The 23,802-nt window shown below is 39.5% G+C and overlaps 1 long non-coding RNA gene across 4 annotated transcripts in view; it reads left to right on the top strand.

The window, feature by feature from the left end:
- Positions 1–23,802, top strand: part of LOC143683490 (uncharacterized) — a 351,853-nt gene that overhangs the window by 263,605 nt on the left and 64,446 nt on the right. For 3 of the 4 annotated variants that reach the window (XR_013175468.1, XR_013175467.1, XR_013175465.1), the window contains one exon: positions 1,745–1,823. The exons of the other annotated variant lie outside the window; for it this stretch is intronic. This is a non-coding gene — a long non-coding RNA (uncharacterized LOC143683490). The remainder of the gene's footprint in view (positions 1–1,744; positions 1,824–23,802) is intronic. 4 annotated transcript variants of the gene reach the window in all.

The following is a 23,802-nucleotide window of genomic DNA, read 5'->3' as shown; positions in this document are numbered from 1 at the left end:
CTCCCAGAGCTGAGAGGGCAATGATGGGGATGCAGGGTGGGGGGCGCTTGCCAGGAACACAGCTTTCAGTCTGTGCCCTAGTCCCTTCCCCACTCTCACACAACCACATCTGGAACACAGTCTTTCTTTTAGATGTGGGGGTCATTCCTGAAATAGCAGATGGATAGGAAGGTCACAGTTTGCAAGTAAGCAAGAGTTCATGTAAGCAGCAGCTGCAGCTTCCCTGGCAGATAGGAAACAATAGAACATCTGAGCTTCTGAAACAAAGGCAGAGAAGGGAATGAGAGGGAGCCAGAATAGCCCCAGGCTGCTGCCGTCACCATGGTCCCCCATCCATTTTGCTAATTAAATTGGAATGTATCCTTATGATAAATAAGGAATCCCAATAATATACAAAAATATTGACCTGCAGATAAGTATAGTTTCTTCAGTTTAATCACTTTTGAAATTTACTGCCTGAATCAAGACTACAGCAAGATACCACCTCACACCTATAAGAATGACTGCTATTAAACAAGCAGGAAACTATAAATGTTGGAGAGGATGTGGAGAAATCGGGACACTTACGCACTGCTGGTGAGAATGTATAATGGTGCAGTCACTATGGAAGACAGCGTGGAAGTTCCTTAGGAAACTAAATGTCAAGTTTCCCTATGACCCAGCAATTGCACTGCTTAGTATATACCCAAAGACCTGAAAGCAATGATACAAACAGACATTTGCACACCAATATTCATAGCAGCATTATTCACAATCACCAAAAGATGGAAACAAACCAAATGCCCATGAGTAGATTAAGAAAATGTGATATATATATGTGATGGAGTATTATGCAGTAGTAAGATGAAATGATATTCTGAAGCACATGACAAGATGAATGAGCCTTTAGGACATAATGCTGAGTGAAATAAGCCAGACACAAAAGGATAGATATTATATGATTTCGCTTTTATAACCATGGTAAAGATAAAATCAGAGGCTTATAATACAGAACATAAGGGACTTAGATACATAGAAGCTAGAGATGGTGAACGGTTAGCTAATGAGGTTGAACTCCAATGTAAGGGACTAGATAGAAGTGAAGGTAGTTCTCTGGTGGGTCTATAATCTTACCATATTGAAGATGAACAAGATTGGAAGGGGTTGTATGAACCTATATGTCCCACTGATTAACACTAGAAATATAAATTAGTTCTTGTAAGAACTACTTCAAAGATATGATTCATGCACAGAGTGTTTGAATGTTTAAAGGGAAATCTGCCATTGCATGCTGTGGGCTGTGTTTAAAAGGAAAACATCAGCACTACCACAGCAACAGCAGAGGTTAATAATGGGGGGGAGGGACAAGAGTTAAGAGGAGGTTTAGATTTCCTATTTAGTGAGGGTGCATTTATTGGTTATCTTTCTCTTGGGAGCTATGCAATTATCTAAAATTGAGAGTGTTGATGGACTGTGGACTTTGGGCACTATACATGATGCCTGATGAATGCAGATAGAAGGATACACTGACTTGGAGGTAGATTGGCGAATGATGGTATATACAAATGACTGAACGTTGTGCTGCTACAAGGAACAAAGTTGTGAGGCAGGCAATGATGTGAATGAACATGTGGGACATTTAGTGAGGTAAAATAAGCCAGAAATGAAAATTATGGTATAGTCTCCTTTAGAAAATGCTTAAAAGAAAACAGGGGCCTAGATTGTAAGTTTTTTGTTTTGTTTTTTCTGTGTTTGACCTGTGCAGGCTCTAGGAATCGAACCCAGAGCTCCCCACATGGCGGGCAAGAATTCTACCTCTGAGTGACTCCTGCACTGCCTAAATTGTAAGTTTTTTTAGCAGACACATTTAGTCTGAAATGTTAATTATTATTTCTGGATTTTGAGAAGCTGTTTTATATATATATATATATATATGTCCTAGTATTTAGAGATAAAAATGAAGCCGATCAAGTCTGGGTTAAAGTAATTCAGAACATAGGGGTAAGGAAGACAGTGTCTATATTTTAGAACCATGCATACTCTTTGAGACCAAAGGAAGAAAGGTTTATTTGGTCTGTAACTTAAATTTTTTGTTGGGCATAATCTAACTCAACCTATCTGTTTAGCTCATTTGAACAATTGAAACACAGGAGCCCAGAATAAGAAAGAGGTCCTTTAATCCTGTAAAGTTTACTATAATTCCTGGATACATCCTAGAGTATGTTAAGTAGATAGTCAAAAAGTATTGGCAAAGTCCCCTGAGGGATGGGAGAAAAAATATGGAACTATTAAACTTTACCATCAGGGAATCCCCTGATACTGTGTCATACTTTAAGGACACCCAAATCAATAGGCCAAGTCATTGACCTGACGGCTTACTCTGGTGAAGCTTATGTCAGTAGCACAGACGCTTAGCCTATCTACAGGCATACCTAAGAGTTGCTTCTGGAGGATTTCTTTTGTTGCTGAGATGTGGCCCCACTCTCTCTAAGCCGAACTCCGAAAGTGAAATCACTGCCTTGCCCCCTATGTGGGACATGAAATCCAGGGCTAAACGTCTCCCTGGCGACATGGGAGCTGACTCCCAGGGATGATTCTGGCCCTGGCACTAGAGGATCAAAAACTTCATCCTGACCAAAAGGGGAAAAAGAAATGTAACTAATAAAGCATAAGTGACAGAGAGAGTTCAAGTAGAGTTGAGAGGCTATTTGAACTGGAGGTTGCTCTTATGCAAGCTTCAGTTACATACATTGCTACCTATCACAATTTACCAGACACCAACCAGGACCTTTCCAGCCAATCCTAAAGAACACCCAGGGCAATATATAAGATTCCACAAGGCTTCCATGCACTAGCATAACTTTCCATAAAACTGCAACCTCCAGATGGGTCCCTGGACCAGATAAATCCTGAAACTTAGAAGGCCCAGTCTCTCCAGAACATTAAATAGTAACATCTCCCTACCCCCATATTAGTGACAGCCCCTTCCAACTTGAGAAAGTTAGAATGGCCATAGCCCAAACATCGCTAAAGAGAAGGATAGAAAGATCAAAGGTGGTGGTGGATTTATACACAGAAGATAGGATTTAACAAGTGAATATGATTGCTGAATCATTAAATTGATATTTCTTTTAGTCTCCAGTATCTTAGAGCAACTGGAAGTAAAAACCTAAAATTGTAACCCATGTCAAACACTGAAATATGTCCTACAACTAACTGTGGTGCTGTGCTTTGAAATTTATTGGTTGTTTTGTATGGACATTATCTTTCACAAAAAAGAAAAAAAAGTTGGTTGTGTTGATAGAAAAAGTATTTAGTCCCTCTAGCCTCTTATATTCTGGAGCAGGCAGCTAGAAGGAAAAATCTGAGAGGATGGTATGGTAGCCTATGACAGACTCTGGGATCTGTCCTGTAACTATTTGTTGAAGAGTGTTTTGAAAACTATTTTTTTTCTTTCTTTGCTTTGTATGTATATTACACAATAAAAAAAATAAAAAAACTATTACTGCCCAAAGTTTAATTGTAAATTTTCAATGTCATATTTAAATAAGAGGTTGTTAAATGCCTTTTTTTTCCATCTGAAGACTCGTTAGAATATAAAAGCAAGCCAGGGGATTTTAGGAGCCAAATTGTCTTAAACCTTCCTTGGAATGGAGGCTCAGCCTCACGCTCCCATGGTGTCTTTTCCAGTACAGGGGTCAGTCATAACTCTGGTTAGTTAGCATGGTACTTCTCGCCAGGGAGCCTTCACAATTCTGCACAACCCTGGGGGGTCGAGTCCCGCCCAGTGCTCCCCTCCCAGCAGGACCTGCATAAAACCCTCACACTTGTTTGGTGCATGTTCTGTGAAAAGAATGCATTCCCTAATGAATAACGTGAAATAAACCCCCCAACCCCACATTTCTGAGTTTTATAGCCTATTTTAAGATTTCTATTTTTTACAGGCTACTCTTCTGTGAAATGTTAGCACTATTTTTCAGTTAATCTTTTGTATCATCATTTCATTTAAAAAATAGCTCTAAAATATGGTCTCTCTTTTAACTTACATTTATTTTCTATTGAAACAGTGCTCTGCAAACCCTGACTGTGTCCCCTAGGGACAGCCATGCTGGCCATGCCTTCTCCTGACCCTTTGCACAAAGCGGGAAGGGCTGCAGGGGGCGTGGCCCTTGGGAGTGCCAGGCAACTTGCTGCTCCTCTGCCTTTCTGCCCAAGCTGCAGAAATTTTTTGACCTGAAGAGTCTTTCCATGTTACTAATGGAAAGCAAGCCCACAACTGTTTAAAAACAGAGAAGCAAAAAATCACTGATAAATTCTAGGCCGTCTTCAATGTACAGAAAGAGCAGGCATGGGTGTGGCTCAGGAGGTGAAGACGCCACATGGAGGCAGGTATTTAGCATCACCTTCTGGTTTCATCTTTAAATAAGGTCCTCTGCCTAATGCAAGTGACAAAAAACCCAATTCAAACTGGTTTAATTCCAAAAGAGGTGAGACCTGGGGACAGAGACACAAAGAGAGAGGGATGGAAAGAGACAGAAAAGGAGAAATTATTGGCTCCTGTAACTGAAAACCTACAAGGAGTAGATTTGGTTTTAAGCCCGACCAGATCTGGGGATCAAACAGTATAATCTGCACCCACTTTTTCTCCATCTCTTTATTCTTACTGCTGCTGGTTTGTTTGATCTTTTGAGGCCATGTGATGGACCCTGCATCTCCAGATCACATCATCCATCCTTACTGCCAGCCTTTCAGCCAGAAAATAGTTATTGTCTCCTGGTGGTTTTAGCACAAATACTGGGATTTTTTAATTAGACAGGCTTGGCTCGTGCCCTTTCCCTTGCTGCTCTGAAGCAATACCCCTGCAGGGTGAGTGCATCACTCCTCTGATTGACCAGGCTGGATCACACCTGGAACCTCTGACATCAGGCCCACCTGATGCATGTGAAATAAGAGTGGGCAGGGGAGGGAATGGTGAGTAATTCTTCCACAGAATATTTGGGTACTGTGTGCAGAGAGATAAGGGAGAAAGTACACTGGATGGCCAAAACCACAAAGGCCACTATTATTAATGCATCTGGCACATTTTTTAATGTCATTAAATATTTTCTGAGAAATCATTTCTATTGGCTGGCTAGTATTCCATGATATGAATGTGCCCTTTATTTGACTCAGGACCATAAACTCACATTTCTGTGGGGTCCAAGCAAATAAAGAATTGAAGGGCCTAGGCGCCAGGCAACAAGGAATGGCAGGTGCTGGGGACAGCTAAGGAATTGATGCTTGATGCTGAGTCTTAGAAGTAGCAATTATCTTTTTCATGTTGGAATGCAGTGATGCTAGATCTTCTAATCTTTCAAGTGAAGCCAAAAGCTCATGTATAAAAAAAAGTTCAACTCTTTAGGCTATTAAAAAGCAAATCACCCATTGGGCCAAACAGAACATGTCCATATGCTAGATATCTTTTGAGGGCCACCACTCTGAAAATTTCAATTAATCTGTCGTGCATGATTAGATAATTAGGTGGTTGTCAACAGTTCAATATTATTTAAAAAAATGCAGAAGTGTAAATGCTTATACTCATATTTTTGCAAACATGTAGTTAATTTGTTAGGATCAATGCCAAGAAATGGAACTGCAGATGAAAGATTATAATTTTTTAAATTGTTGATAACATATTTTTGCAAAGATGCCCTTCAAAATTCTACCAATTGACACTCTTTATAGCAGCTTATAAAAGCATGCCCCTGGCAAATTTCCAAACATAGATTTGTTTTTTAATTTTTTTAAAAGAAGACTAATGTAGAAAGTATCTGTCTACAATTTACATTTATTTGATCACTGGTAAGATTAACTTGTCTGCATCTGCTTATTGCTCATTTGTATTTCTCCTTTGATGAATTGTCCTCCTTTGACGTCCTTTGCTTTTTAAACATTTTTTGATTTGTTAGAACTCTTTACATGTTAAGAATATTAACAAAGGTTTATAATGTGCACATTTTTGAAGAATTGTCAACATTTCATCTTAACCCAGATGTAATATTTACCCACATTAGCATAATGTACTTTTGCAATAACTTCTTTTGCCTTGCAAATATTCCACAATTGGAAACATATGACACCTCATTCTAATCTAGAAGTAAACTGCACCACTTGTCCTTGATCAGACTCACATTTGTTACTTAAGCAATGTGAATATATAATGTTGCCATGATAAAGACAAGATTAAAAACATAAAAACAAAGTTCTAGGGAAAACATCAGAATAAAATTTGCCTTCCATCATGGAACAATTTGGGCCTTTCTCATTGAAATTACCACAAGACTCAAAATTATTCTTATCTCCTGGTTGTATTTTATAAGTCTTCTCCACCCTATCACAGCGACCTTTGTGTAACTAAATGTATTCAAATATATCTAAGTTATCGCCTTACTTATTAGTCTTTCACTTAAAATGTAAATTGTATGAGAAAAGGACAGGGCACCATTTACTTCTAAATCCCTGTGGTCTACCAAAGTCTCTGGAACTCAGAAGCTACTCAATAAATATTTGAACTAAATTACAGGAATTAGAATTAGATCATTAATAAAATCCATTTCAGGTCTGATAGTTCATATTGTCTTTTGTGCAGATGACCAAAGAAGGGCCCATTATTTTTCATTTAGGATGTGTGAAATGTCAGGCTTCCGGCTCCAGCTTAATTCACAGGGCAGCTACCATTGATAAAAGTTTCTTATGCTTTATTAAATTTGCTTTTCCTGTGTGAACATAATTCACCACAGCTAACCGTGGGGCTAGGAGAAATGGCACTCTGAAGGCATGCCGATGATTTGAGAGTCTGGGAGCTTACATTTCCCTTACTCAACAGCATTCTCTGGCTTTGACGCAGAGATTCCACACTTGGATCTTGCTGTTTAAATAATAGCCATGTCCACATGAGCTGCCTGGGCTTGGGTAAAGGAAATGAGATATTTGGCATTAATTAGGGTGATAGCACCCATTTCCTCAGCAGCCAACCCTGAGATCCCAATGACTTAGCACAACAAAGGGTTATTTCTCAGTTACGTCTGAGCTAAGTCAGACCACTCTCTTCCATCTCACAGTTCCTCAGGCAACTGACCATCCCCATTTGCCCAGGACTTTCCCAATTTTAGCACTGAAAGCCCCACATCCCAAACACCCCCCTCCTCCCACCCCCCGGAGTCATAATGTCCTGGTTTTGGGTGGTGAGTTTCAAAAGTTTGGGGAAAAAGCACAGAACCTATAAGGCAGTCCTAAAATACAGAGAATGAAAGCAGCACTTTTTATTGCCAGGTAGGTAGGTCTCAGGCTGTCTGCCTTCCATAGGAGTCGTAGCTGTTCTTTCTCCTGGCCACAGACGTTGGCAACCATGATTTGTGGTTCAAGACAAGATCCTCATTGCTGCATCACTCTGCTTGATGAGAGCTGTGTGCCACCTAACTGTTGGCATCGTCAGCATTACCCATCTATCTTTGGCATTGCCTGTGGATTAACTGCAGTGATTTGTGTCAAGATAGCGTTAGTTTAATTTTTAACTTTTAACATTGCAAATATTGTGATTCTGTTTTCTGAGAATTCAGGTAATGAAAATAAGAACAATTACAACACCAATGCCAGCATTACTCAGACATCACTGAAAAATAAGGCCAAACCAGTGTTTTAATGGCAGAAGGAAAGACACATAGGACTTAGATGGAAAGATAATAATCAACAAAGATCATATTGTGTGGAAGACATTGCTGTTCGTGGTGTCAGAGGTGACAGGCAAGCACAAGGAGGCTGGATCCCACAGGAGAGGCCAGTACTTCTACGTCAATCAAAAGTGGTTTTGTCCCCAAGAAAGACACCATTGCCCAGCTGGAAATGAGATCCCTGAATTAGCATGGATATAGTAAACCTGTGAACACACATTATCACCTCATCCCCTTGATTGCTCTAGGAAGTTGATTAAAGTGACATTTCCTGATTTCAGAGATTGTAACTAAAATGTCCCCTGGGAAGACAGAAGGACACATTTTGGAAATAGATTTGTTAGCCCCTCACCTGTAGGGCTGAACCTCTCAACTCTTTCCTAGGACCACATTTTCTCAGTGTATAAAGTGATGTGTCCAATTATGACAACACAAAATGTTCTCACAGTTTTTTTGACACTCTGCTTTCAGAAACAGAGCTGTAAATTGTATTCTTGATTTCCACGAAGATTTTAACAAAACCACAGAAATAATAAAACAAAAGATTGTTGGTATCTTACCCAAATAAAAACTAGACTTTGCTCATCTATCTGCACATTCAGCCAACATGCACATGTAAATTTTGGTAAATTCCATTCAGTCAGTAAACAAAGGAAATAAAAAGTAGTTAGCAGCTGAAAGTTCTGCACCCTTTGTAAACAGCACTGTTAAAGAAGGCCATGGTTTGCTTACCTATTGCACTGAAGCTTTCACAAAGAAAGTTGTTGGTCATTTTAAAAATTTCCTCAAAATGTACAGAAGATTTAATGAGATATATATATTTTTTACTTTGTAGAAATGGATAGAGATAGCCTTCTTAGACAAGTGCCTGCAGAATGACATAGAAAAGAGGTGAAAATATCAGCCTGTTCTAAAGTCACATTTTCAAAGCGTGGGACAAAAAAGAATATGAGGATGGAGAAAAGGATTTAATTAAAAATGAAGCCTATTTGCTGTTTCTCCAGAGCTGTTATATGATGTTTGAAGAGAAAGTAAGAAGAGTAAACAAGGAGGAAATGACTCAGCTCAGTTCAGGGCTATGTACAGGTTGCAACAAGAGCTCATGCAGAAAAAATAAGAGAAAAAAGAAAAGGGCTAATATTTTGGAAAGAAGACAGCTTCAGAACTCAAGAAAATGTCACCAGAAAAGGGCAATCCATTTAACTGAACTTTCTGAACTTGAAAATTCTAACTTCTTGGGAATCCAGCTTCAATTTCACAAGTTCAAATTATCTCTGTGCTTGATAACCATTTTCTCTGAGGAAAGGTTTAACTTATGATGGCATCCAGTGTGTTTCAGAGTTTTTAAGAATGGTGGAAATTTTAGACATGGATAGTTATTATGAGGGATTTATAGATGCAAAGGACCTGGTCTACCAAAACAAGCCATTTTTGGAGAGCTGGAAATGACTTCCTCCTGGTCTAAACACCTGCTATTGCTATTAAGTAAAACCATAAGATTCCAAGGCCAAAGGCTTTTGTTGAGGGGATTTGTATAACATAATGTTATGAGTGTAATGTGGGCTTGATTCAAGACCAAGCAAAGTTCACATTTGTCTGTATTCATTTTACCACTATGTTATTTAAAAGCAGGATGTTCTAAAAGCTGCAGGCAGGTAGGAGAAATATTATTGGAAAAGGAACCAAAAAAAAGTAAAATATCTTACTGTACATGAGACAAAAAGAAACATATTGTTATTTTTATTAAATATAAGTAATATCTATTTAATTAGTCCTATTGATTTATAGTCCTCTCTTAAAAAATCTTACATTCATGCAGAATAAGATTACATGATAATGTAACCCATGAAATTTAAATATACATAAAGAGTTAACATAAATTTCTGTGTCAGAGGACAGACAGACCCTCCGGGGTTACTGTAGAAGAGGAAGAGAGAGATGGATGAGACAGCCCCTTGGCAGCCTCATTCCAGGACTTATACCATCACTAGCAATCAGCATTCATTGGCCAGAAGTAGTCATATGACCCCAGTTTAACTGCAGAGGAAGCTGGGAAATGTGCGAACATACATGGATGGATGGATAGACAGATGGAGATGGATGGATGATAGATAGAATGAGAGCTAGATAGATGATTGGTAGATAGATGGATAGATATCGATAGATGGATAGATATAGATGTATGTATATATGTACGTCTGCCATTCCCTGTCTCTGCCACACATTCCCAAGTATTTGAGATATTATCAAAGTGTGTTTCAACAACTTGATAAGAAATAAATCTCAAAATATAGAAAAGCTCCCTCTCTCCTGTGTATTCTGCTTGGCATTAGAGTTATCATATTTTAATAATTATTCTAAGCACAGTAAAACACAGAGAGTACTTATATGAGAAAATAGATTTAGATAGGACATGTGTGAACTGACTTTAATCCATGACAAATGGCTCATTTCATATCTATTGCTTGGACCTAAGCATCTAATAAGCTTTCAATCACTGTTGCATTGGAACAGCCTCTGCCCGCTACCTTCGAACACTAGAAGAAAAATCAGTTTTTCTATTCCCACTCTGTTGTCTGCCCATCTTATTAATATTTCTTTAGCACATTGGGGGGTCCTCATTTGGTTCTACAGAGGCTTTGGCCAACCTGTGACAGATGGAAGAACAATTAGAGTATAGTAATAGTAGTATAACAACGAGGTTATAGGTTTTTCTGAGATCTTAAACACCCCCCCTCAAAGAAGCTCTATTGCTGAACTTTGAGAATCTGTCAAACTTTGAGCTCCTTGATACTGGAAAAGTCTGGTTTCTCCCTTTTACTCCAGGCTCAAAACCCTGTTCTTTCGGAAGATCTTAAAGCAGCATAGGCTCTGTAGGATTGGAGTTAATGGTTAAATTTGTTCCTCTCTGAGTTTTAATCACATGGAACTCAATTCCTTTCTCTTACTCATTTCAATTAGTTTATAATTATCACTCACACTAACCCTTGCACACATATACCTTCCGTCTCTGAAGAAAAGTACTATGAGTATTTCATTCAACACTGTGTATAATTAGCATCCCAAAGTAGACACACCAAATATCTATTGAATGAAGAAATTAACATATGCATGTGTGCTGGTTTGAAATCATTAGGTACCCCAGAAAGCCATATTTTAATCCTGATCCAGTCTTGTAGAGACAGCCTTTTTTTTTCATCCTGATTCAATGTTGCGGGGCAGAAACTTTTTATTAGATTATCTCCATGGAGATGTGGTGTGCCCAATTTTGGGTGTGGTCTTTTGATTGATGGTGATATGACTCCATCCATTCAAGGTAGGTCTTGATTAGTTTACCAGACTCCTTTAAAAGTGGGAACATTCTGGAGAAACCTCAAATGCAGATGCTTGGAGAACAATTGCTTCAGAGCTGACAGACATGGATGTGTGAAGATGCTTGGAATTCCAACAGGAAGAACAAATGCCTAGACATGGCAGAGCCCAGCAAACATCACCATGTGCCTTCCCATGAGATGCTAAGCAAGCCTGAACCAAGAGTTGTGTCCTGGAGGTGCTGCATCAGAAGCTGAAAGCAACAAACTGGGAGCAAGGACCAGCAGATGCTGGGAAGATGCCTTCCCAGATCAGCCTTCCTTGAGCCCAGGTATCTTTCTCTGGATACCTTAGTTTGGACATATTTATGACCTTTGAACTGTAACCTATTAAGTTCTCTTTTTAAAAGCTGTTCAATTTCTGGTATATTGCATTCTGGCAGCTGTAGCAACCTAATACAGTGTGCACGAATGCCCCAAAGGGAAGGCAAGAAAATGTTCTGTTTTTTTACTTTTTCTTAACCAACATTTATCTAATTTATTATGAATTTATGATGGGAAAGTCAATTCTCTACTCCCAAAGCTGTCCCACAAAGCATGTAGACACCTTCCTGTATCTGTCCCTGATAACCCAATGGGACTATGACCTACATATTCTGAGCTGCCTGGGGGCTTCCGCTGAATAATAATTATAACCATCTTGTTGACAGCCTTGCCACCAGCCACCTCTTGATGGTCACAATCTCTGCATTGACAATATAGGCTTTGGAATGGTTAAGGGGTGTTGCTTCTGGATTCATATCTGTGTTCTTCTACTTGTCAGCTATTTTGTGATTTGGGGAAAATGACAACCTCCCTGCATCTCAGACTACTCATAATTAAAATGGAACATTGGGCTGTTGGATGGTTAGAAGAGGTGCCTACACAGGTATACATTAAGAGTCCTGAAATTGTCATTTTTCTTGTATGGTGTTGTCATTGCTAAACTTTAGGGACCCAGCCTGGATGGTGCCTTACAGGGGGTTGCAATGAAAAGAAGACAAACAAAGCTATCACTGAGGCCTGCCTAACTCTGGAGACCCATGACATTTTATTTCCAGTGTGAGTAAAATCATTCTAGAATCAGTAAAACATCTGCCAACAACAAATTATCTTTGAAACAAAATAAACATCCAATAATATGGGAGTGGAAAAACATATTTTGATAACATTTGAGTAATTTTCAATTCTCAAGGGCTTTTTTAAACACTATTTAACAACATGGATGATTACACAAAACTGAGTGTGAAATCAGGCTATAGAAATTTAAGGTTGGTATGGGGGAAGATGATGGTTTTTTCCACTGGGACAAAAGCCCAGGAGCATGACTGCTGGATTGTAATGTGGTTTGGCATCAAATTAAGTGGGGAAATATTTTGGAGACCTAAAGGAAAAGTAGCCATGTTCTTTTGTCTTCATATCTAAGAAAAATGCATCTCAAACCCCAACCACTTGATTTCAAGTTGAAGGAGATGGAATCTGGAGCTTTGATTCCATGTAAATTTCAGAAATTCTATACAAAGAAATAAATATGCAGTAAACACAAAGTTTCTAGCTTGCTTTCTTTTGTTTCCCTCTCACAAACTCTGAGAGTGCCACTGGTGTTCACAAGGGGAAATTCACCAAAAATACTTTAAGTCTAAAGGTGGAAACAAGCCAAATGCCCACCAACAGATGAATGGATAAACCAAATGTGGACTCTCCACAATGGAAGGCTGTTCAGCCATTAAAAGGAATGAAGTGCTGATACCTACGACCACATGGATGGACCCCAAAAGCATGATGCGCGTGAAAGAGGCCAGACCCAAACCACCACTGTGTGTGATCCCTCTTACAGGAAAATACCCTGTCAGAAAATCCAGAGAGAAAGCTAAATAATCCCTCAGTTAGCTATGGTTGCCCTTGGGCATCAGGTAGATGCCATTCCTGGCAGGGGGGCATCTGGGGGCATTCTGTTCATTGAAGTGGGGTCGGGTGTCACAGGTGTTTGCAGTCATGGAAATCCATGCATGTGCAGCCCTGGTATGCTCACTTCTGTATGCACGCTGTACCTTAAATGCTTTTCAATACTTAAATGAGTTGGTCTTTCTTCAATATCAGCTGCCCATCTTTAACATCATTTCTTCTGTGCTTTCTTAGCAAATCGGTAAGACTTGAAGACATATGTCTTATTTATTTTTTAATGTCCTTCCTTAAAAAGATTTTTTTCCTGCTGCGAAAAAGCAATTAACCTCTTTGAATTACTATTTCTCTTTTCATTAAACTGAACTCAGGGGGGAATAAAAAAGTAAAAACTGCCAGAATGTAAGAAAGTGGGAAGTTTTGTCCTGTATCAAGCTCTAGCTGTCCTGGAGAACAGCAGATCCCTGCTACTTCCTCTATTTCCTGCAGGAGCTCTGACCTCCTGGTCTGCAGTGAGGGCAGGGCCAGGGCTTGGAGTCAGGAGACTTTCAGCTCTTTGAGCCAGTGCCCAGGCCAGGGTGGGATGGGGGCAGGATATCTCCTCAAGGAGATTCTGCTTGGCCTATCTGGGTTTAGAGCCTGTGGGATGTCAAGTGTTGCTAATCGGCTACCAAGAAGGCTGTTTCTTGAACTGCTGTCTACGTGGGTGTGTTCAGTTGTGAAAATAAGGGGCAATGTAAGGAAGAGAGGCTTCTGTTCAGGGCAGTTTCCATGGGCCGGGAAAAGCAGACTCCTGCTTACTCTGCTTCTTAGAGGATGATGAGTGCAGTCTCCTTAAATGGTCAAACTATGTCAACAGCTTGAAAGGATGTGCAAAATCTTCATCCCGGAAATTTCACTTCTAAGAAATTGTCCTGTAAAATCACTGAGTGACTGTTCGTTCCATGTGTGTCATAATCCTATTTCACTGGTGCTGGGGATAAATATGATTTTAATTTAACCAACATTTGACTAAGTAAAAGGTTGTACAAATGAGGGGGGCAACATGGTAGTTACAGATAGCTGTAAAAGTGAGAGCTGCTTCAAAAACTATAATTTCTGACTGGCAGATAAAGGAAGTCATTTTTCTAAAGGAGTTTTGGACATGAACTTTCTGAAGAAATTCTTTAATGATCATCCTGAAATTCAGAGACCAGTGTGGATTTATTCTGTCTTTCAGGAACCAATTTAACACCAGTGGCTCACACTGAGAAATGTGTCTTCATGCTGGGCTTTCAATTGACGCTCAACATTTTAATTTATTTTCTCCACCAACAGGAAGTACATTTGTCACAGTTCATTATATCGCATGCCCCCCAGTGGAAGTCATGCGGAATGAGAAGATTTAATTTTCTTCGTTAGAATGAGCATAATTAGGTCAATGGATAGTTCACATTTATCAATAGCTGTTTTGTTTTTGCTTTTAATCCTGAGATGTCTGTTGTAGCTGGTTGAGGTTTTACACAATGCAACCTGAGTTGTTAAATTGAGTCTCTGGGCTCCCTCTAACTGGCCAGTGCAGGAATCCAATGTTATCTATGGCCTTTGGAATCTTTTTCTTTTATTCCAGCCTCCAAGGTCATTTATTTTCTGAAATCTGGAACTCCATCAAGAAGCATCTGGAAGAAGAGACGTCTAAGCTGGAGGTTAGCATCCAGCAATGCTGACAGCGGAAAAATTAATTAGTACAATACACCTGAATTCTTACCTGGCGTGCCAGAGGCTTTGAACATGATGACCATTCATGTTCTGTGCCTGGGGCTCAATGATTGTCTTTTTTTTTTTTAAATCTGTTATAGAAAGCAAGTAGAAAATTAAACGGACATCTCAGTTAACTTAAAACATTGATTTAGGGGTCATCTCACACGTGTGACTTGTGACACAGGATGTAATAATACCCTGCTGTCCTGTAGCTCCTGGGACGGTGTGAGGTGGGCTCCCATTTCACATCCTAGAAACTCAGGGCACAGAGACATGGGGGACAGAAAAATACGGTTCTGACGGCAGACATCTGAACTTCTTCCCCTGGTAAGCAGACTGAATCCACTACCTGGAGAGGGAAAGCTGTTTATTTGAACAGACTAAATGCTAATTATTTACCTGGTCTGAGCCCACAAATGTGTTGTTTTTCTCATCTGGGAGGCTCATTTGTTGAGTCAGAAAAGTGCTGTGCAGGAAATCAGGGACACAAATTCCTAGGCTGTTTCAGGGCAGGAATTTAGTGGACTTTTCTTAAACAAAACCAGAACAAATCTTAGCATTGGTTGCACCTAAAGTACTATTTTCTCCTCTTGGTTCCTCACCCCAATAAAAATATTTCCTTATGCACATTTCTGTTAATGACACCAGCTCTGCCACTTGTGGTCTGTATACAATATACATTTTATTAAACTTTTAAGCCTTTATTAACCTGAGAGATGGGAAGAATAAAATGATCCCCCTTATATAAATGTTAACTCTAACAGTCTTGGGAGTTGTTAGCGTGGCAGATTGTCTTTTCCAAAAATTATGACAGCATGTTCTTCCTGAAATGTGGAATGTATTCCTATCCCCCTTGGAAGTAGGTTAGCTTTTGTGACTGCCTTGATAGATAGAATGTGCCAGAAGTTTCTTTGGGGCTTACAAGAGTAGGCTGGAAAGGTGATACGAGTTCTGCCTTGTCATCTTGAAGCTCTCACCCTTGGGATTGAGCCTCTGCGCTGTGAGGAGGTCAAACAGGCACATGGAAGGCCCAGTGGAGGTCCCAGCAATGGCCAGTGTCAGGCCAGAAGTGGGGGGTGAGTCCTCACATCACGCACCTCAACCTTGGAGCTGCCCCAGCTAATGCTGAGTGGAGGTCAACTTGACCCCCACACTCTGCCCAAGAAGGCCAATGTTTGTTTGTTTTTTAATACTGTTATTGAGAAATCCTCACACACATACATTCCATATATGGTGTGCAATCAATGGCTCAATAATATCACCATGTAGTTGTGTATTCATCACTATGGTCATTTTTTAGAACATTTGCATCACTCCAGAAAAAAAAAAAAAAGAAAAAACTCATATATACCATACCCCTTGTTCCTCCCTCTCATTGAGCACTAGTATTTCAATCTACCCAATTTATTTGACTCTTTGTCCCCCCTATTATTTATTTATTTTTTATCCATATATTTTTACTCATCTGTCCATACCCTAGATAAAAGGAGCAACAAAGACACAAGGTTTTCACAATTACAAAGTCACATTGTAAAAGCTATATAGTTATACAATCATCTTTAAGCATCAAAGCTACTGGAGCACAGTTCAACAGTTTCAGGTACTTCCCTCCAGCCACTCCAATATGCCATAAACTAAAAAGGAATATCTATATAATGCATAATTATAACCTCCAGGATAACATCCCAACTCTGTTGGAGATCTCTCAGCTACTGAAACTTTATTTTGTCTTATTTCTCTCTTCCCCCCTTTGGTCAAGAAGGTTTTATCAATCCCTTGATGCCGGGTCCTGGCTGGTCCCTGGATTTCTGTTCCACATTTTAAGGTACTGAGTTTTGGGGTGTTTTTACACAGCAGTAAATAAATTTAAAATAAAAATTTAACACCGCATTTATAAAATACTAAGGCCTTTAAATGGTAAATTGTCCTTGTTTTGACCTGTTATTTTCCATTTTTTCTATTTAGTTAACCTCACCTATTACCCTTTCCTCAAATGAAGATTAAAAAATTTAGGAGTGGGCAGTGCAACAATGGCTCAGTGGCAGAATTCTCACCTGCCATACCAGGGACCTGGTTTCGATTCCCAGGGCCTGCCCATATAAAAATATGAAATAAATAAAATTTAAAAATTTAGGTGTGAAAGGTAGTCTTGATTTTTAGCAATATAGAAATATGCATAAAATGTATTACCATGTGAAGCAATAGTTCTCTAACAGTGGATATACTGAAAGTTTATTTGTTTAATGGACAATTGTTAGGTTTTTCCCTTTTCTTGTGGGTATACATTATCACAACTAAGTAATTTACACTACTGTTCTGTTAATTATTCTTCTCCTTTGTTCTCATTCTCTTCCTCTCTTTGTCTTTTTCATCTCCTTCTTAATCATTGTCTGTATCCTCATCTTTGTCTTTTCTTCTTTTTCTAGCTGCTTCTTTTCTTTCCTTATGTTTAATAATTATGTCAGGTGATCCTCTCAGGTATTTAAAGCTAGCATTGATCAAGGACAATTCAGTCTAATGTGTTTTCTCCAAACAGTATTTATTTTTGGCACTCCAAATTAAGTAAATGCAGGAGTTTCCTGGAAAAAGAAAGAAGGAAATCTCTCTGATGAAAATTTGTGGGGAATATCTGTCACTACAGAGTTGAGTATATGTTATAGTTATCACATATCAGGAAAACTTTTGACCAAAATACAATAAGGGTTAGTACCTGGTCAGTGAACTGAATATTTTCTATCCAGTGGCTCCCAAAACTGATTGATTGCCACAGCTACTGAGGAGATTCTTCAACATACATGTTCTCAGGCAGTAGCTGAGGTTAATCAAATGAGAATCACACACAAATGTGTACATTAAATATGCTTCCCAGATGATTGACTGTTCAAGGCAAAATTATAAAGCACTACCTTTTCCATATAAAGGCTGGTATGTTTTTTCGTTTTTCTTTTCTGTGTATTTTAGGTTTTCTGAACTTACAGCTTTCAGAAAAGTTTTCTTGCTAACGTTCGTCAGTGTTCCACTCCCCATAAATTATACTTTACTGGAAATAAAGCATAGAATAATTGCAACAGGAAGCATCTCACTATTATTCATCTATTCCTGTGCAAGAAGTTATTCTCAAGTTAGTAGCTGAAAACAACAACCCCCTCCCCATTTCTGGGTTAAGAACCTGGAAGTGTTCCTGCTGGATAGGTTTGGCTCAAGGCACCTTGAAGCTGCTCTCCAGCTGTTGGCTAGGGCTTAATCATCCTGAAGCTCAGCTTTCAGATGGTCTCACGTGGCAGTCGCAGGCCAGGGAGACCCTCCTTCAGAAGGTTCCCATGTGGTTGAGGGGCCTCAGCTCCTGGGCACTGGAACCCCTCGCAAGGCTGCTCATGAAGTGGTAGCTGGCTTCCCTGGAGAAGCTGCAGTTGTCTTGTGTCCTAATATCAGAAGTGATAGCTCGTCACTTCCGCCTTGTTCTGTTTATTAGGTGAGCCACTCCACCCAGTCCCTGAAGGGAAGGGATTACACGAGGGCACGATGAACACGAGAGCAGCAGGATCCCTGGGAGCCCTTTTAGGGTTTAGACTCTCACCCTCACTATCTGCAAACCATGGAAATCCAGCCTAGGGAAAACCAAATAGCCTAAGGGTTTGGAGCAAAAATAAAAGTTAATTCCTCAAAGTAATTCCAGAAATCAAACCTAGGCTCAAATAAAAGAACAAGCAACCGCGGTTTCTTAAGGAAACCTTTTCTTTTCACCACTGTTACCAGATTCCAAAGTGTACCCTAATGCAGTTTTAAGAAAATTGCAGGGGACTTTAAAACTATGCAAATGTGCTCTGTTACCAAAGTGAAATTAAGTTTCCTGTGGATGTATTTTCAATTTAGTTTGCCTCGTAATTTTCGTTGTAATTGCAAATGTTGTTCTCAAAGTTCTATTTTGACTAACTCCATAGTGTGTCATGGCAGATGCAGTATTTAACGTTTTTGGCATATGTTTCTGTATTCAGTATAATAGTGTGCTCAATCAGATCTAAGTGTTTTGGATTAGTCTCTGCTTCATTTGTGTGGTTGGGTTATCATTGTCTCCCAAGCCAAAAAGCATAGACTCTAGAAATAAAAAATAGATCATACATACGTTTTGTTTTGTTTTGTTTTGTTTTTGTCTTTATTCTTTTATCAACTACTAGAACTGGCCTATGCTCAAATATTGTAAATTATTTTTAATGAAATTAATTTCATGTATGTAACTTAAATGGAATGAAAATGTGATGAAATGCCTTTAAGATAATATATCTTAAAAATAAGAGTTCGACACTTATGAGGGAATTTTTGAAAATGCCAATACTCAGTATACTTCTACTTCCTGCCAAGATAAGTCAAGTGATAGTAGACCAAATTTCATAAAGGGCAACTAAATACCTATTTAATATACACAAAAAGTAATCTTATTTAAATATATCAAAGAGCTGCCAAAAGCCTCGTCAGGAGTGTCCAACCCTAAAGATAAGAACATGTTGAGGGGAGCATGGTGTTCTATGCTGCCTTTGACCCCAAAACATTCACTGGGGCCTCAGTGATTTACCTCAGTGCAACAACCTTCTCCCCCCAAATCTTGTTGCGTTAAACAAGTATTTACTTTGCAGATGAATCTGCAGTTCCAGCAGGGCTCTCCTGAATGGCTCATCTATGCTCTCCTGATATCAGCTGAGTTGGCATGACTGGAGGCAGCATTTGCTTTTCAGGTGACATACTTACCTGGCTGGCAGTGCCTATGGCTGACATCTGTTGCTAAGCCAGGACTCTGTGCAGGGATCCTTGGGCCTTCTTCACACAGCCTCTTCACAGGCTGCTTAAGCTTCCTCACAGCATGGTACATGTTTCAAGAACAAATGACCCAAGAGAGCAAAACAGAAATCCCCAGCATTTTTTATGAGTCATCCCCAAGAAATCACATAGCATGTCTTCAGTTGTACCATGTAATGAGTCACAATCACTAAAGTCTACTCAGGTTCAGGGAAGGGGCTCCATCTTGGGGCATGGAGTGTCAGGGAAGAAAAGCAGGTGGGGTGGGAGATGTTCTCATGGCCTTCTCTGAAAACTACCATCTACCACCATTGTTTCTATAAAACGTGGAGGGAGCGAGCCATTGAAGTGGCATCTATGGGGCAGAAATGCTGAGCAAAGAACTCACAGAGCTGAGGGAGACCAAAAAACAAACAAACAAACAAAAGAGTTCCCGGCTATGTAGACCTTCTGGACTTGAAAAGCCCATATACCAACACAAAAGGAAGTGCAGACAAGTGAGCACAGCAGTCTCAGCCACGTTATCCCTCAAGATTTTCACTGATTTCTAAGGGATGGGGATGAAGAGAGAGGCTACAGAGTCAAACTTAAAAAAGCATCTAAGAAACTGAAGAACTGAACAGACCTGTCAGCAGTGTCAACATTTGGGGAGTTAAAAATAGGAATACAGAGCCCAGCTAGGTAGAGAGGTTCTGGTAAACAACCAAGACTTAGGAGGGGGTCTCAGAAAGACCACATGGTATAAGTAGGGGAAATGTGAAATATTCCAGCCTCAAATACACTCAATTCTGGAGAGGAAAAAAGTAATCTGCCTCTCTGTAAACCCTCTTTCCAGGAGTACCAGGAGCGAAAGTATCAGGCATGCAAAGGGATAAGAACAAGAAAACAGACACTAGAAACAAACTCTGAGGTGATACTGCTATTGAAGATTTTTAGGCACAGATATTTTTTAAACAGTGATAAACATTTCAGTAAAATAGAAGATAAAATAGGACTTGCACCAAATAAAAAAGTATCTTTTAAATATAATCAAATGAAGATTTTAGAACTAAAAACTTAAGAACATAATAATTTAGTAGCATATTGGACACAGCTCAAGAGAGGCTAGTGAACTGGAAAATATGTCCATTTTAAACATACAGAATGAAGCACATAGGGAAAAAATATAAAGGAAGGAAAAACAGCAAACAGCTTAAGAGATATGTGGCGTATAGAGAAAAAGTCTAAAGGGTGATTTGAAATACCAGAAGAGGAAGAGAGGAACAGTGGGACAGCAAAAGTAGTTGAAGGTGTAATATTTGATAATTTGCAAGAATTGATGAGTGACCTCAAGCCACACATTGAACAAGCTCTACAACCCCCAAACAAGATAAATGCCAAGGATGCCAAACGTGAGCCCTTCAGAACAAAACTACTGAAAACCAAAGACCAAGCATAAAGGAACGATAAGAGTTCTGACTGAGTCCAAATAAGAAAAAGTGGAGTCAGGTGATAATGGAATAACACCTTTAAATTGCTGAATGAAAGTGACTGCTAAACTGAATTCTGTTCATAGTAAAAGTATTGTTACAAAGTAAAGGCAAAATAAATGGATTTGTAGACAAACAAAAATGGAGATAATTCATTGTTAGTGGAGCTGCACAAAAATAAAAACTAAAAGGAATTTTTTAGTTAATTACAGGCAGAAAGAGAAATGAAGGAAGTAATGAAGAGCATAAGATAGAGTGAATACCTGTGTACCTCTAAATGAAGATTGACAATTTAAACCAATCACAGTAATGCCTTGGGTTTAAATAAATGATGAAATAAAATGCACAATAACAATAAGCCAAACTATGAGAGTGTTGGAAAATTCCATGTGTGAATTCAAAGGTGCTTACATTGTTCAAAAATAGTGACAGTATGAATTCATATTACATTCTGGCAAGCCAAAGAAACATGCTTTAATTTCTAGAATAACTGAATTACAGCTTTAACAAGCTAACAGAGAGAGAAATCGATTAATTTTAAAATATCTGATTAATGCAAAATAAGTCAAGAAAGAAAACAAAGGTAAATAATATAATTAGTATATACAGGAAAACTAGTAGAGCAGGACTTAAACATAATATAACTTCGTTGAAACCTCAAATAAAAAGATGAAGATTCTCATTCTGGATAAATATCAGAACAAAAATAATAAAGGTAATAAGGGTGGGAAAGAAAATGATATAACATTCAAACACTGAGAGAAAACTGATGTAGCTATGCTAATATAAGGTTTAAGGCCAGAAGCATTAGTTGAAATAAAGGGAGATTTTTTTAATGGTTAAGTATTAATCAGAAAAGAAGATAAAAGCACCTATTCACATGACTTCAAATTATGTGAAGCATGAATTGTCAAAACGAAATGGAGAAACAGAAGCATTTAGATCTTAGAAGGAGATTTTTAAAGACCTCTCTCAGTAATTGGTAGAACTCTCAGACAAAGCCTCACTAAGTGTGTAGAAAAATTGAATAATACTAACATAGACCTGAAAAAACCAGCATATATATAGAACAAAGGCACATGGAACATTCACATAAATTGGACTCATGCTGGATTGAAAAACAAGCCTGAACAATAGCAAAGTGATAATATCGTAAAATATATTATCTGCCACAGTTGAATTAAGTTAGTAAACCGTAATAAAATATATGATAAACTGTACCATTGTAGAAATTAAGCAGTAAGCATCTAAATGGTGCATGGATCAAAGGAGAAGTCACAGTAATGTACTGAAGGGAAGAACGAGAAGCTGGATGGGATGCAGCTAAAGCCAGACTTGGGAATTTATAGCAATAAATGCATACATTGATAGAAAATGTACTAGAACTAGGGCTGACCTGCTTGCACCCACCCAAGATAAGGCCATTTTGAGGACAGAACCCTCTTCCACTACTAGCAGCTCCTTCCTGGGCCCAGGGACCCACTCCCAGCTTCCCAGCCTGTCTGCTCCCTGTAGAGGGCAGTGCAACGGAGCTGGGCTCAGCCTGCCTAAGGACATGGTTGGTCCTTGGAGAAGTCAGCCTGGTGAAAGAAGGGGAAGAGGGCCAAAGGGTGAATGGAGTGGGGCTATGGGGTCAGCTTACAAGGTCTCTCTCTGGTCCCTCCCCAGGGCCTTAGGACACAGCCAGGACCTTGGCCTGGCCTCCTGCTTCCTCTCTCAGGGCCTCTGGTCTGTGGCTCTGGTGGAGTCAGGTGGAAACACCTAGAGTCTCTGCAGGTAGGACCTTGTTCGTAGGTCCTCGCAGGCTCTGCTCCCCTGAGTCAGCTGGCTCCTCAGCACTCTGCTCTCTGCCCCAAATAACAGGAAAAGTTAAAGTCTGCCCTCAAAAAGCAGAGCCCCTGGGACCCAAAGCTAGAGTTACACACCCCTCCCCCAATGCAGGGCATGTGGCCATGTTCCCTTACATTAGCCATCCTTCACTCAACAAAGGGGGTGATGTTTGCTCAGTCCCTGTTCAGGCCAGTCCCTGAGCTAGGCAGTGGGACAGGGCAGGGACAGGCTCTGACAAGGAACCTTGAAGGAATGGTCCCCTGAGGTGGGGGGTGGAGAGGAGATAAGGAGGGCGACCTTGAAGCCCAGGAGAAGGTCCCTGGAGAGGCAAATGTGTCTCTGATGGTCCAGGGGCCCAGGTGGCTCAAACCCATTGAAGGTATACTTAAAATGGATACATTTTATTGCTTGAAAACTATACCTCAGTAAAGCTGATTTAAAGATATGCATACACATATACATACATGTATTTGTCTGTATGTATACATACATACCACCTTCCCGAAGCTGCATAAATGCTCCAAGACTCTTCATCTGGGGAGACAGAGCTGAGAGTCATCTCCTGTCTCCTCAATGAGCTGCTCACAATGAACTCTTTTCTGGAAATCCTGGTGTTAAGGAATTATCCTCTTTGGGCAATACCAGTTTTCAGTAGAAGACTAAGATGTTTCTGATGGATGTCAATTCCTTTGTGGCTACCTTTACCAGAAATTTATCACTGAGAAGAGTTACCCAAATTTATTCAATGATTTTGTTTGGAGTTGGAACTTGAAGCTTGCTTTTTCTCTTTTTTTTTTTCTTTTTTCTCAGATATGCTCATTATTTACTTGAGTTTAAGCCCAGCAGGGAAGACTAGAGGAAAAATAAAAATAGACCACAGTTGCTCTCACACGCACACAGCTCTAGTGGAAATCTAAAAAGTAAAGAAGGAAAATCAATAGTAATAACTGGATATTCTCAATCCAGTGCAGAAGTGTTGGGGAAGGGCATTATTTATCTCTGATGGTGAAAATTGGGTCATAAGTTTTGTAG

The sequence above is a fragment of the Tamandua tetradactyla genome, chromosome 5 (genome assembly GCF_023851605.1).
Source record: "Tamandua tetradactyla isolate mTamTet1 chromosome 5, mTamTet1.pri, whole genome shotgun sequence".
NCBI classification, from domain to species: domain Eukaryota; kingdom Metazoa; phylum Chordata; class Mammalia; order Pilosa; family Myrmecophagidae; genus Tamandua; species Tamandua tetradactyla.
The sequence above is the reverse complement of the archived record's forward strand: the minus strand, read 5'-3'. Positions and strand labels throughout refer to the sequence as shown.